This window comes from Manis javanica, chromosome 12, assembly GCF_040802235.1.
Source record: "Manis javanica isolate MJ-LG chromosome 12, MJ_LKY, whole genome shotgun sequence".
Classification (NCBI taxonomy): domain Eukaryota; kingdom Metazoa; phylum Chordata; class Mammalia; order Pholidota; family Manidae; genus Manis; species Manis javanica.
This window is the reverse complement of record NC_133167.1, coordinates 46616544-46631698: the sequence shown is the minus strand read 5'-3', so window position 1 is coordinate 46631698 and position 15155 is coordinate 46616544.

The window sequence follows — 15155 nt, the reverse complement described above, 5'->3', positions numbered from 1 at the left end:
TTGTATTTCTTTTTTTTGTCTAATTGACGTGGGTAGGACCTCCAGTACTATGCTGAATAACAGTGGGGAGAGTGGGCATCCCTGTCTTGTTCCCGATCTCAGAGGAAATGCTTTCATCTTCTCACTGTTCACTATTGTGTTGGCTGTGGGTTTATTATATATGGCCTTTATTATGTTGAGGTACTTGACCTGTATACCTATTTTGCTGAGAGTTTTTATCATGAATAGATGTTGAATTTTGTCAAATGCTTTTTCAGCATCTATGGAGATGATCATGTGGTTTTTGTCTTTCTTTTTTTTTATGTGGTGGATGAAGTTGATGGATTTTCGAATGTTGTACCATCCTTGCATCCCTGGGATGAATCCCACTTGGTCGTGGTGTATGATCCTTTTGATATACTTTTGAATTCAGTTTGCTAATATTTTATTGAGTATTTTTGCATCTACATTCATCAGGGATATTGGTCTGTAATTTTCTTTTTTGGTGGGGTCTTTGCCTGGTATTGGTATTAGAGTGATGTTAGCTTCATAGAATGAGTTTGGGAGTATTCCCTCCTCTTCTATTTTTTGGAAAACTTTAAGGAGAATGGGTATTATGTATTCTCTGTATGTCTGAAAAAATTCCCAGGTAAATCCATCTGGCCCGGGGGTTTTGTTCTTGGGTAGTTTTTTGGTTACCACTTCAATTTCGTTGCTAGTAATTGGTTTGTTTAGATTTTCTGTTTCTTACTTGGTTAGTCTTGGAAGGTTGTATTTTTCTAGGAAGTTGTCCATTTCTCCTAGGTTTTCCAGCTTGTTAGCACAAGCTTGGTTTCATTGATTTTTTTATATTGTTTTATTCTAATCAGTTTTATTAATTTCTTCTCTGATCTTTATTATGTCCCTCTTTCTGCTAACTTTAGGCCTCATTTGTTATTCTTTTACCAATTTCAATAATTGTAACTTTAGACTATTCTTTTGGGATTGTTCTTCCTTCTTTAAATATACCTGGATTGCTATATACTTCCCTCTTAAGACTGCTTTTGCTGCGTCACACAGAAGTTGGGGCTTTATGTTGTTGTTGTTATTTGTTTCCGTATATTCCTTGATCTCTATTTTAATTTGGTAGTTGATCCATTGATTATTTAGGAGCATGTTCTTAAGCCTCCATGTGTTTGTGAGCCTTTTTGTTTTCTTTGTACAATTTATTTCTAGTTTTATACCTTTGTGGTCTGAAAAGTTGGTTGGTAGAATTTCAATATTTTGAAATTTACTGAGGGTCTTTTTGTGGCCTAGTATGTGGTCTATTCTGGAGAATGTTCCATGTGCACTTGAGAAGAATGTTTATCCTGTTGCTTTTGGATGTAGAGTTCTATAGATGTCTATTAGGTCCATCTGTTCTAGTGTGTTGTTCAGTGCATCTGTGTCCTTATTTTCTATCTGGTGGATCTGTCCTTTGGAGTGAGTGGTGTATTGAAGTCTCCTAAAATGAATGCACTGCATTCTATTTCCTCCTTTAATTCTGTTAGTATTTGTTTCACATATGTTGGTGCTCCTGTGTTGGGTGTATATATATTTATAATGGTTATATCCTCTTGTTGGACTGACCCCTTTACCATTATGTAATGTCCTTCTTATCTCATGTTACTTTCTTTGTTCTGAAGTCTATTTTGTTTGATACTAGTACTGCAACACCTGCTTTTTTCTCCCTGTTATTTGCATGAAATATGTTTTTCTATCCCTTGACTTTTAGTCTGTGCATATCTTTGGGTTTGAGGTGCATTTCTTGTACGCAGCATATAGATGGGTCTTACTTTTTTATCCATTCTTTTACTCTGTGTCTTTTGATTGGTGCATTCAGTCCATTTACATTTAGGGTGATTATTGAAAGATATGTACTTATTGCCATTGCAGGCTGTAGGTTCATGGTTACCAAAGGTTCAAGGTTAGCTTCTTTACTATTTTACTGTCTAACTTAACTCGCTTATTGAGCTATTGTAAACACTGTCTCATGTTTCTGTATTTCTCTCTTCTTATTCCTCCTCCTCCATTCTTTATATGTTGGGTGTTTTATTCTGTGCTCTTTTGTGTTTCCTTTAACTGCTTTTCTGGATAGTTGATTTTGTTTTTTGCCTTTAGTTAGTATTTGGTTGATCTGCTTTCTTTGCTGTGATTTTATTTTCTCTGGTGACATCTATTTAGCCTTAGGAGTGCCCCCATTTAGAGCAGTCCCTCTAAAATGCCCTGTAGAGGTGGTTCGTGGGAGGCAAATTCCCTCAACTTTTGCTTGTCTGGGAATTGTTTAATCCCTCCTTCATATTTAAATAATAATCATGCTGGATACAGTATCCTTGGTTCAAGGCCCTTCTGTTTCATTGCATTAAATATATCATGCCATTCTTTTCTGGCTTGTAAGGTTTCTGTTAAGAAGTCTGATGATAGCCTGATGGGTTTTCCTTTGTAGTTGACCTTTTTCCTCTCTCTAGCTGCCTTTAATACTCTGTCCTTGTCCTTGATCTTTGCCATTTTAATTATTATGTTTCTTGGTGTTGTCCTCCTTGGGTCCCTTTTGTTGGGAGTTCTGTGTGCTTCCGTGATCTGAGCGACTATTTCTTCCCCCAGTTTAGGGAAGTTTTCAGCAAATATTACTTCAAATACATTTTCTATCCCTTTTTCTCTCTCTTCTTCTTCTGGTACCCCTATAATGCAGGTATTGTTCCTTTTGGATTGGTCACACAGTTCTCAATATTGTTTCATTTCTGGAGATCCTTTTATCTCTCTCTGAGTCAGCTTCTCTGCCTTCCTATTCTCTGGTTTCTATTCCATTAATGGCTTCTTGCATCTCGTCCATTCTGCTTTTAAGTCCTTACAGAGATTGTTTCATTTCTGTAATCTCCTTCCAAACTTCATCTCTTAGCTCTTGCATTTTTCTCTGCAGTTCCAGCAGCATGGTTATGACCTTTATGTTCAATTCTTTTTCAGGAAGATTGGTTTATCTCCCCAGATTTCTTCTCAGGGGAGAATGTCTGGGTTAGTCTCGTCTGTATCAAATTCTTCTGCCTTTTCATGGCAATAGATGTAGTTGTGGGGAGTTGGCACGTGTGTCAGCTGGGAGAACATCACTTCTTGCTTGTTTGTGGCCTTCCTTTCCTGGGAGTACGGTGACTCCTAGCAGCTTGTGCTGGGTAGTTGTACACAGACGGGGTCTCTGATTCTTGCCCAGCCACCATGAAGGAAGCTCCATGCACAGTTGCTGTGGGCATGCCTGGCCTCAGGGGCTGCTCCGCTATGGCGGGGCTGCACCGGAGGGGGAATGAGTGGGAGGCTGTTTATTGCCATGAGGGACCTCAGAACTTCCACCCATTGGATTGGGGCACCCAGAGTTCCCTGGGATTCCCAGCTGCTGGGCTGAATGTGCTGGGATGCCTCCGTCCATCTGTGGGGTCCCTGTCACTTTACGACTTTCGAAAAGCACTTGCTTTTCTTTGTCCCAGGTACACCAGCTGTGAGGACCCACTCGCAGGTTTTACTGTCCTGTTTCCCTAGTATCCAGCACCCATGCACTGTGTGTCTGCACTTCCAGTGCAGATGGCTAGGGCTGGGTATTAAGCAGTCCTGGGCTCCCTCTCCCTCCTCTCTCCTACTCCTCTCCTCCCACTGGGAGCTGGGGTAGGGGTGTCGCTCGGGTCCCACCAGGCCGCGGCTTGTATCTTACCCCCTTCATGAGGCACAGGGTTCTCACAGGTGTAGATGCAGTCTGGCTGTTTTCCTGTATCTTCTGGTCTCTCTTTTAGGAATAGCTATATTTGCTGTATTTTCAAAAATATATAGGTTTTGGGGGGAGATTTCCGCTGCTCTACTCACACCGCCATCTTTGCTCCTCCTGCATTTGTTGGGATTTTTATTGGAATTGCATTGAATCTAAAAATCAATCTGAGGAGAATCTACCTCAACATTCCCAAATTTTCAAATCCAGGAAAGCAATATACCACTGCTTTTATTTACATCTTTCACTTCTCTCAGCAATGATTTCATTTTAAATATAGAGGTCTTACTCATATCCTGTTATATTTAATTCCAAGTATGTTATATTTATGGTGGCATGGTAAATCACACTGATTATTAGAAATTGTATTATCAAAAGATGGCTTCTAGTACAAAAATACATTTATTTTTATATATTGATCTTATATCCTATAAATTTTCTAAATTCACATTTTAATAGTAACTTATGAATTCTATGTACATAATCATGTCACTTGAAAATACATTTTTATTTTTTCCTTCCCAATCTTTGTGACTTTTTTGTTCTTCATGTACTGTTTTGGGCTGATAATGTTGGATAAAAATGATGAGAAAGGCATCATTGCCTTATTTCTTAGCTTAATGGGAAAGCATTCATTATTTCACCATTAATAAGATTTTTACCTGATTAAGGTAGTTACCATATATTTCTAGTTCAATGAGAGGTTATGTCAACAAATGGTTGTTGAATTTTGACAAATGCTTTCTCTGCATCTCTTGTAAGGATCACATATTTTTTTATCCTTCCATTAATTTTACTGACTTCTGAATGTTAAAATAACTGTTTATTTTGGGAATAAATCCGATTTGGTCATCTTATAATTCCTATATGTTACCAGACTCACTTTTCTAGTATTTTCAGAAGGATTTCATAAGCAACATTTTCTGTAATCTTATTTTCTTAGAATGTCTTTGAAGTACTGGGGTATCCATTTTATATTGATCTCATAAAATGAACTGGGTTCTTTCTTACTTCTCTATTTTCAGATACAGTTTGTATAAGAGTGGTCTTACTTGTTCCTTAAATATTTAAAAGAATTCATAAGTGACAATAACTGGAATTTTCTTTTGAGTAAGGTTCTAATAATGAATTAAATTTCTTTAAAAGATGCAGTGCCATTCAGATATTCAATTTCTCATTATATCAATTTTGATAAGTTGATTTTGTCAACTAACTTGCCCATTAGATCTAAGTTGCCAGAGTTTTGACATAAATTGTTCATAATATTTCTTACTGTTTTATTACCTATAGGATCTATAGTGATATTTGCCATTTCATTCTTAATATTGAAAATTTGTGACTTCTGTGTTTATTGATCATTTCTTGCTAGACATTTATTAACCTTGATTAACCTTTTTAAAGAACAAAATTTTGACTTTAATTTTCTCTATTATTCCATTTTCTATTTCTATTTTAATCTTTTTTTAACAGTCTTGAGATGGAAACATAGAGTGTCAACTTTAAATCTTTGTTCTTTTGTTAGATAAGCTTTAAGTTCGACCTGTAGGTATTCTTTTATCTGCAACCCATGCATGTGGTTCTGTTGTAGCATCAGTTAGAAATACTTTCTAATTTCCCTTGTGATTTCTTCTTTGGCCCTTAGTTATTTGGGAGCATGTTGGTTAGTTTCCAGAAGAAGCTCAAGTGGCCCAAGTGCTATTGTGAAAAGAGCTCTATCCATTTTCTCAGCCTTATTTCCTATGGGCAGGATGAGAGGCCTTCAAGGCCACAGGATGAAAAATGTATTCAAGAGATCATTAGCCAGTGTTTTTTTAATTCCCTGCAGGCCAAGATTGGCTTGGTCTGGGTAGAACATTCACCAGGGTTCTCTGCTATCTGCTGTGGCCAGCACAGTCCCACCAAAGCTGAGACAGCTCAAAGTGGCCTTGGGGACCATGAAATAGCACTGGTAGGGGATTGTTGACCAGGCCCAGGTACCCAAAGATTGCTGGGAAAATGATAGTCTATGTAGTCATGTTTTTATTATTATTGTTCAAAAATTGTTACTTAAGCAGAAACAATAAATCAGCCAGACATCAAGTTTTGGAAGAAATTAGCCTGATTAAAAAAAGAATCTGAACACCTTAAGTCCACTTGAATGAAAGTCAAACTTAAGAAAAAATTAGCAGAAATACAGTAACTGGAGGATGCTACTAAATGCCTGGTAAGCTCCAAATTTTTACTTGGGCTATGGAAATTTTCAAAGATAATAAATCTGAATATTTATAACAAGTTAATTTAATGTATGACAATATAAGAAAGATTCAGAACTTAGAATATGCCTCAAATAACATTTAATTTCAAGGGGCTACAGCCAAAACTGCCTTCAAAATACATCACAAGGATGAAGAACAGCTGCAGATAGAATGAAAAGATGCTTTAGATGAACATCCTCATCTTCAGGGAAACACAAAGCTGCTTTCACAAGAAGCTTAAGAATGGAAAAGAAGAGGACTCAAGCACCAAAAGAAAAAAATATTAGAAAAGTATAAAGTGACACTGAAAAAATTCAAAATGGTTAAGAAAATCAGATCAAGCTTCAGTGTGAACATATTGGGATGAAAGATTAGGTTGCTGTTCTTTGAGAAGGCTGTTCTTAGATAGCAAGAACTTGGAATTGCATAAAATGAATGCATTAGAAAACAGACCATTTAGAAGTTCAATCCAAAGGAATTTTGAAGAAACCAATTGATACAGTCAACTTAAACACTTATTTAAGAACTTCTGGAGGAAACAGAAACCAAACAGTATATCAATAAGATAATGCAATTACTGGTCATATTAAAAGTCACCAAATCGATAAAGCTTAGCCACAGTCAGAAAGGGAAAGAGCAGAAATTTCAATTCCTTCCTCAACTGTACTGAGGAAATGAATTTTCACTAACTAACCATTTCAGAAAGAATTTATCCTGGAAAAATAAAAGAGAATGTTTACAAAGATTATGAAACATCAACCATGCATGTAAACAGTTGGACACCCATCAAATTCCAAATGCTTTCAGAAAAAGTCAAAAGAATCACCTGCTACTCCCAAAGACAGCTTTGCTGTCAGAGAGAAACCTTGTTAACTTAGAAAGTACAATGTATGCATGAGAAAAAAAATTACTGAAGAACTTAAATGCCTCAAAAAGTATACTTAATGTGCCTGACAGTCCAAATGGGACATTAGCCTGGTGAGGAATACCAGGAAATCCTCTGGACAGCCAAGTCCCTGAGGAAGGAGAAACATCAGGCTGTGAAGGGTTCCAGGGCCCAGTGCCAGACTTGGACCAGATACCATGTCGCTAAGGTCAGGGCAACAGGAGCCAGATTCCTCCATTTGGCCACCTTGCTCTCTCCATAGGCAGAGCTTTCCCTAGCCTTCCACACAGTGGCAAGGACTGGGGATTGTCCTGATGCAAGCCCCTTCTTTGCTCCTCCCCACATACAAACAACTGCTGGTCCTGAATCCTTCCCCTCAGCCTCCTGTCAGAGCAATCCCAGGAGGAAATTCCTAAGAGGAAACGGAGGAGGAACCTTTCAGGAAGAATGTCCGCAGAGGGATTTCTCTGGCTTGGCGCATCCTCCACCAACAAGAAATGCCTCTACTCCATCTATGGGATTTCTGCCACACAATGTAGAAAAAGATGGTGGATCACCATTTGAGCTGATTCCATCTTCCAACAAGTCTAATTCTGAAAATTCAGAGCCCAGGAAGATGGTTTTTTGTATCTCTGCTGAAGGAATTGATTTTTTTTCTCTTCTAGTTTTATTGTCAATAACAATTAAGCAATAATACAATAGCTCAAATTTTTTACAAATTTTAAGATAATATTTTACAACTGTAGGTTTAAAAAGGAATTTTAAAAGTGAATCACTTCCATTTTATTCTATTTGTAGACTGTATAATTAACATGTCTTGCTATTGATAAGTTTAAGGAAATACACCAGAAATGTAGCAAGGATTTTGTCTTCCAAAATAATCTTGAGTTTTTTCCCTTTGGTTTTATTCCTATGATTTTAGTGATTATACAATATGTCAGATGGAAACTTGATTGAATTATAATTCTTGTGATTGTGTTTTAATATGAATCTTATTAGTCAATTGTTTTTATCTTATTTGATTTCTAGATAGTGTAAGTATAGTTTGTTATTGCTGTTTAATACACATCTTCTATTGATCTGGAATCACAAAAAATGTTGTGTCTCTCCTAAATATTTTTTAATTTTCTCTTTAGTTTTACTACTGTAGGTAAGTGATCATATATTTTTTATGGAAAATAAAATATCCAATTGATGAATTATCCAATAGAGGAATGTACTGCAAAGTCAACTGTCAAATATCAATACAAATAGAATAAAATGGAATAATTCAAAATAAAAGACAATCTAAAAAAATTGTCAATTTGACCTTAGAATGCTTTATTTTGGGATATATAAGCTCATTGAATTTTCTGTAGTCTAAATTTGTAGTCTACTTGTCAGTAGCGGAGTGCAATTTGACTATCATGTTGAGTTCCAAAGTTCACCAACACCATTTGAGTCTAGTGTGAGGGATCCCTCTCTTCCTGAACAGGCCATCAACTTCTCTCACATGGATTTCTTTCTTCCTATAATTGCCACATCAGAAGGCCCATTTTCCCAACACTTTTTCCCTTTTTCCTCTTCTCCTGCCCTGACCACATAAAGCCATGTAAGGGTTCGTTATAATTCATATCCCTTTGATTGTATTTCTTTTCCTGGGCTTTGTTTTAAGACTTTGATTCACAGATGATAAATTAAAAGACTTTTCTCCTTATTCTTTTCACACACTAAACTGTTCTTCCTTCCTTTCTCTTAAATATGAGGAATTCTTTCATACCGCCAGACCAGGAGCTCCTACTCACTTCACAGGTTCCTTCTTCCATACCACAGACTAAAATTCCTTTTAAGACCCATCAATACATTATAGGAGACCATTCAAATAGATGTAAATTTAAGTGGACTACTTAGATCTCAAGAAACCTCAGAAGGAAGTTTCTCATCACAATATATCTCAAGGTTAATTTTCTTAGAAAATTGGGCAAGCAAAATGTTGTTGGATAGCTGAAGGCAAGCTTACATGTAATGAATAACTCATTCTCAAGTATTTGAGAATTTACTCTGTTCTGCATTATTTCTTTTATGACATCCTTCTCCCACATTAGCATTTTATTATCATTGACCAATTCAATTGTGCTTTATAAAACTACTCAAAATTACAAAACTGAAGCTGTGCAAATGACCCCAAGTTGGATGATGTCAGTTAAGTTGCTTAACTTCTCTGAGCTTCAGCTTCCTCATTTATGAATTAGAAATTGTAATGTCTACCCACCTCCCAGGATTGTCTTGAGGCTCAAAAGGAATAGCATTATCCCTCTTACACATCTGATCCAACAACATCAACTGCCATTTCCCTGTAGTTATTAAACCTCCTGGCCTTTAGAAATATTCTTCTGCCTGAGCTTCCTTCTCCCTCCACCTTCTTGCCGTAGCACAATGCCCCAATCACTTGCAAAGGCCACGTTCAAATGTAACCTTCTCTGGCAAATGTTCCTTAACTTACCCCTCCAGCAGTAGTAATTGCCTTCACAGAGCTTCTGTGCATCGTATACAGATCTCAAGTAAATCTTGAATCATGATACGACTGTCTGTTTCCATGTCTGCAGCTTTTACTGAGTTTGTTAATTTCGTAAGAATGAGCAAGTCTCTTAATTCCCTTTGTATATACCACCTTTCACGTTCCCAGGGCCTATCACAGTGCTTGAAAAGAATTTGACCTTAAATAATTATTTGTTGACTGTAAAAATTGTGTCCTTAGTCCTAATACAAAGAGATGTCTAAATCAACCTGCTGACTAATAAAAGCACAGCCCATTGTATAGAAATTCAAGCAATATGGGTACTAATTCTACCACTATAGCTTGCACTTGTCATAGCTATCAGAAAATCAAGATACTATTTCAGTAGGATATCTTGCCAGATCAAGAACTTTTGACGGAACCCATAGGAGTCTGTTGGATTATGTTAACTTGCTGTTGATCTATTTGCATTTCAGCAACTAGGTTCTCCTTTACTAATAATTCAGCTGCATTAATTTTTCCGTATTCAGTGTAATGAGTATTCTCTCTGTAACCTCACTATTTGGGGTTTGAAATAGGAGATTCATGTTAAAACCAACAAGAATTTGTGGTTGCATGGCTTTCAGTATACCAGGAATGGACTTCACATTTTTAATATGCATCAATCCATGTTGTCTGTATACCTCTACTGGATCATGTCTGAAATAAGTGTTCTGAAATCTAGGTTTTCATCGTCAGTCATAAAGTAAAATAAGTTAAATTATCATTTATTTCTGGGTAATAAGTAAGCTGAGGGTGATGTGTTCCATCTTTTGATGGAATGCAAATTTACCATTAAAAGACAAATTCTTCACTTCCAAAGTTTGAATAGGGTGGTGCTTTAAAAAGCATTCCATCTGGTTAAATTTAGGGTGCTGAAAAAAGCCCACTATAAGAATATTCTCTGGCTCTGGACCCATAACATTTTTACTTGATTATGAACTGGATTCATTTTCATTTACTTGAAGCACTTCCACATCACTATTTTTTTTTCCTCCTGCAACAAGGAAAAGTTGTCACCATACATGTTAACTTTGGTAATATTGTCTTCTCTGAATAATGCATTTCAGATGCATTATTGCCAGTAAGAGAAAAGCTTGTCTGTACTGGCTGATGTTGTTAGAGGATGTTTCTAAAGGGTTTACTTGCATATTTTTCTTTTCCACATCTCTTGGCCTTTTTCTTCTCATTCTCCTTTTCTTTCCTACCCCACCACCTGCTCCCTGAGTCTTTTCCTGGCAAGGTTCACGCAACAGTCTTTCCTATCTCAGCTGTTATAATGGTCTGCACGACCCTCAGCTCAGGAGTCTTACTCGCCATACAGATGAAATTAATGAATTAAAGGAATGAATGAGCAACCAACAAATGTACCCACAGCCCAATCCCTCCCACCTTCCAAGGACAAGTCACTGAGGTTGTTGGTATGCCTCTCTTGTGCAGAGTTCAAAGAGTCTGTGGGCAAAAACTACACAAACTATGGAGGGCAGGAATGAGGCGAAAGCTAAAATGAACGATAACTATGAAAATGTCTACCTTCATCAACAGTCCTGCCAGGAAATTCAGTACATTTCTGAAGGCCAACCAATCAGTACAAATGTAGGGGCTCTCCGACAAGAGAAAATGAAGAGATTCTCAAGTCCATCAAAATACAGAGAAATAAATTGGGACCTATTTTAGAGTTATAAAGGAGTTTAGAGATGACTCTGTCTGCAAGGCTGGGAGCCTATCCTGACTCAGGCACCAATGTCTTTCAAGATCAAGGCAATACTTAAATATTTAATTAACTTTTCAAATAGCCTGGATTGATATTATGGTCTAGCATTGCCAGGCTATAAAAGCCAGCCATGCCTTCCTTACTGTGTCCTATGGAAAGGCTGTATAATTGTGAAAACCCCAAGTGACATTTGCATCAAAATAGTTGTTCCTGTCTTGATCCATTCATGTAACAAATGTTGGCTGTGTGTTTACTGTATGCGGGCACTATGCTCTCTGGTGAGGTTATGGTGAAGCTACATTAGATGTGGTCCCTGCTCTCATAGAGCTAATCATGTTAAATAGTCCTTACAGTGTATTGGGCACTGCTCTAAGAACCTGGGACAAAGGCTGAGTGAGGGCAGAGACAGAGGTGAACGGGATTCCAGTGCTCAGCCTACCATCCTGAGAAAAAAGCTAGTTCTCACAGAGCTAATCATGTTAAATAGTCCTTACAGTGTGTCAGGCACTGTTCTAAGCACTTTACGTATGTACTAACCTATTAAATCCTCACAACCCTATTAGATATAGATATTATTGCATTCCTTATTTTACAGTTAAGGACAAAGAGGCGTGGGAAGTAACAATGTCACAAAGCTAGATATGTGTTAGAACTGACCTTTGAACAGAGGTCATTTGGCCCCATCATCCATGCTCCTGAGCACTAGTCCTTACCACCTTGAAAGGAGCAGCAGACATTAAACCAATAGTCATGTATGGGGCAGGGGACTTACAAGGAATTTATACATGAGCCCTGAAGGCTGAATATAAATTAATCTGGCATCAAGGATGAGCTTTCTAGTAGGTATTAGTGTGTGAAATCTCTTTCATAGGAGGAAGTTTGATGAGTGTGGGGAGACGAATGACACCAAAGTGCCTGGAAGGCAGAGAGTAAGGAAGAGAGTGGTACAAGGTGAGGATGAAGGAGCAGAAGCCAGCTCTAGAGGAGCATCAGAGCATTAAAGTCACACTAGTCTTAGGTCTAAGTACAATAACAAGCCATTGAAAATTTGAAGTTGATGATTAACTGTAGGGAAAATGGAAGCTCCATGGCCAGGATGCTCACCTGATCCTAATCAAATCTACCCATTGTATAAGTGTGATTATGTAATACTTAGCCTACAGCACAGGCGCATGCTTATAACCCCATTGGCAATAAGCCAATACTTTAGGTATTGCTATAAAGAGTTCCTGGTACTAAGAGCAGAGCCTAGAGAAGAGAGTAAGAGGGCAGGAGAGTAAGAGGGCAGGAGAGAGGTGAGCAGAGGCTGAAGGCGAGGTCAGAGCCTGGGGCAGAGGCTGAGTGAGGGCAGAGACAGAGGTGAACAGGATTCCAGTGCTCAACCTACCGTCCTGAGAGTAAAGCTCAGTACGAAGCCCTCTTTACCCCTGACATTTTGTTTTTCAGTCTAATGGACTCCAGGGTGAACTTGCCCAGGGCTGAAACCCTCAGGCAAAACATCAACAAAAGATTTACTTTTGAAAGTCATTCAGGCTGCCATGTGGAAAAAGACCCAAGTGGGTGTAGGGTACCAGTTACACAGTCCTTGCAGTGGTCTAGATAAAAACTGTTGTAATTTTCTCATGAAGCCCCAAATTACCAAATCCAAATTACCTGTCTCTATTGACCAGAAATAAGAAATCTTATTCTATATATTCTCTCTTCTAACTTAAGTAGATTGTTTTTCATAGTCTCAAATTTAGCTGCTAGGCAGCTAAGTTGCACAGGCCAGAAATTCAGTAAGAAAATTCCTCATTAGAAATTGATGCATTACCTATATTTCACTTTTCTCTGCAACCTTCCCTTTCATGTGATTCATTTACAGATATGGGCGCTTAGAGAAGATAAAAACTAAAGACTTCAATTTCCACCCAAGATTTCTAGGCTTGGAGTACACTAAATAAAATTATTTTATCAGGCGAGTCAGGAAGAGCCAAAAACTGCTGCAACATAGAGAGTCATTATGGTATCACAGAAGAAGACTGGATTTGGGAACCAGAAAAACTTGTCACTTTCTAGGTTTGTTACATTGGCCAAGTTACCAAGCCCTCTTTGTCTTAGTTTCTCAATACATAAAATGGAGATCTTAAAATCCACCTTATAGTGTAGCTGTAGCAATTATGAACAATATGTATTACTTACCTGGAAATGTTAGTTGCTCAGTAAATACAACCTACTATTGGATTCAACTCTTTGTTATTGACTGGCTCTCTGGAGGCATAGACCATCCACTATTTTTTAAGGCTGTTTTATGGACCAAGTACTATGACAGATGCTTAGAGTCAACTAAACAGTACAATAAATGAATTCAGGGAATATGGTAAAAAGTGATTATAGCTATTGCTTATTTCCTCCTTTTGAACAAAATGCTAATTTTGTTGTGGGAGAGAGAATTTGCCCAGCCCCAGATGAATAGGACCATGTAACTCAATCGTGAGAACCCCATTTCCCTTTGCCAGTAACAGGTGAGAAAGGCATGCAACCCCATCCTGGCCAATGAGATTTAAGTCAACATAGCCTTGGGAGCCTTCTAGGGACAATTGTCTTTCTTCCTTGATAAGAGACACTGAAGGAGAGGCAGGCCTCTCTTCCCCAGCCGTTTCCTGCTTTACAATGATGCTCAGAGCTGCAACACTTCATCTTGAGATTATGAAGGAAGATGCTGCCAGTTTACTGAGTATGACAAAGCAGGAAGAATGAAGGAATCCACATCTTTGGTGATGTCACTGACTACAAAGCCAACCTGAGACTACCTGCTAAAGACTTGTCATTCACTAGCAAGTTGTGAGTATTTGGACAGAAGCCAGAAGACAATGAGTGTATTTGGAAGCAGGCAACAGAAACAGTATTCATTAATAACTGTTATTAAATATGTACCCAGCCAACCTTCACACCTTCAAGAGAATCCACCTTTCCTCTATGGAAAAGATGTAAGAACCAAAGAGTGTAGGGGCAAGCCAAGTTGCATCACCTGCGTGAATTATTCTGTCATTCTGTTCATGGCTGTTCCTCAATGGGTGAAGAAGTAAAAGCCCTTTGCCAGAAGCAACACCCTCCAGTGCTTCCAGAGGGAATTAAACTCCTGTCTGCAACTAAGAGCTGCATTTCAAGAAAGAAACTGGCTGTACACTGGCCAGTATTTTTTCAGCAAAAATTTTGCTTACTGCAAAAGAGAGGGCTATACCCTCAAAACCTTACAGAATTCTCAAGATTTGGCCACCCTAATAAATTTAATATTATTTCCGTTTTTTTCAGGGTATTGCTGAGAAAAAACTGTTTGGTGGTTTATCTTGTTTGTTTTATTCTTAAGTAAAGTGTAAGTGAACATCCAATAGAATTTGACAGTTTCCTTCCGTGAGTGTGCTGCAAAAACTGCAACATTTCCATAGGAATGTTATTAACGTCAAGCTATGGAGACAATGGTGCTGCTCTCCTGCTGCCTCTCCACCTGTCCACTGCCAGGTGAGCATATACAGCCGCGGCTCCTTCCGTCTGACTGCCAGATGATGCTTTCCTGCTGATCTGTCCACGTGCTTGGTGGTATCTGCGTAAGATCTCACCGCCTGTTAAGAACTGGCCCCTCAACACTTTCCTTCATGTGTATTCTTTACTTTGGACATGATTTTTAGTAAAGGTTCCATAGAAGAAGTATCCTTTCCCCTCGGAGTTCAATAAGAGAATTCAATTCCCATTGAAAATAGCAGTCAACAAAGGGGGTAATCAAGATTGACCATGGATTTTTGTATTACAACAAATTATGATTCCTTGTTTTACCATTTCACCTTCAAAATTTAATCTATGTGATAAGCTAAGGAGCTATTTTTATTATTATTATTATTATTGTATGATGAATTTGAGACTCTGAAAGCTTAATCCACAGGCTCAAGCCTCACAGTGAGCTAAGACTAGAACTCAGGTTTCTTTTTTTAACTCTCAACTCCATGCTTCATCACTTGCTCAAAACAAAACAATACGAAAAACAAACAACAACAAAAAATAAC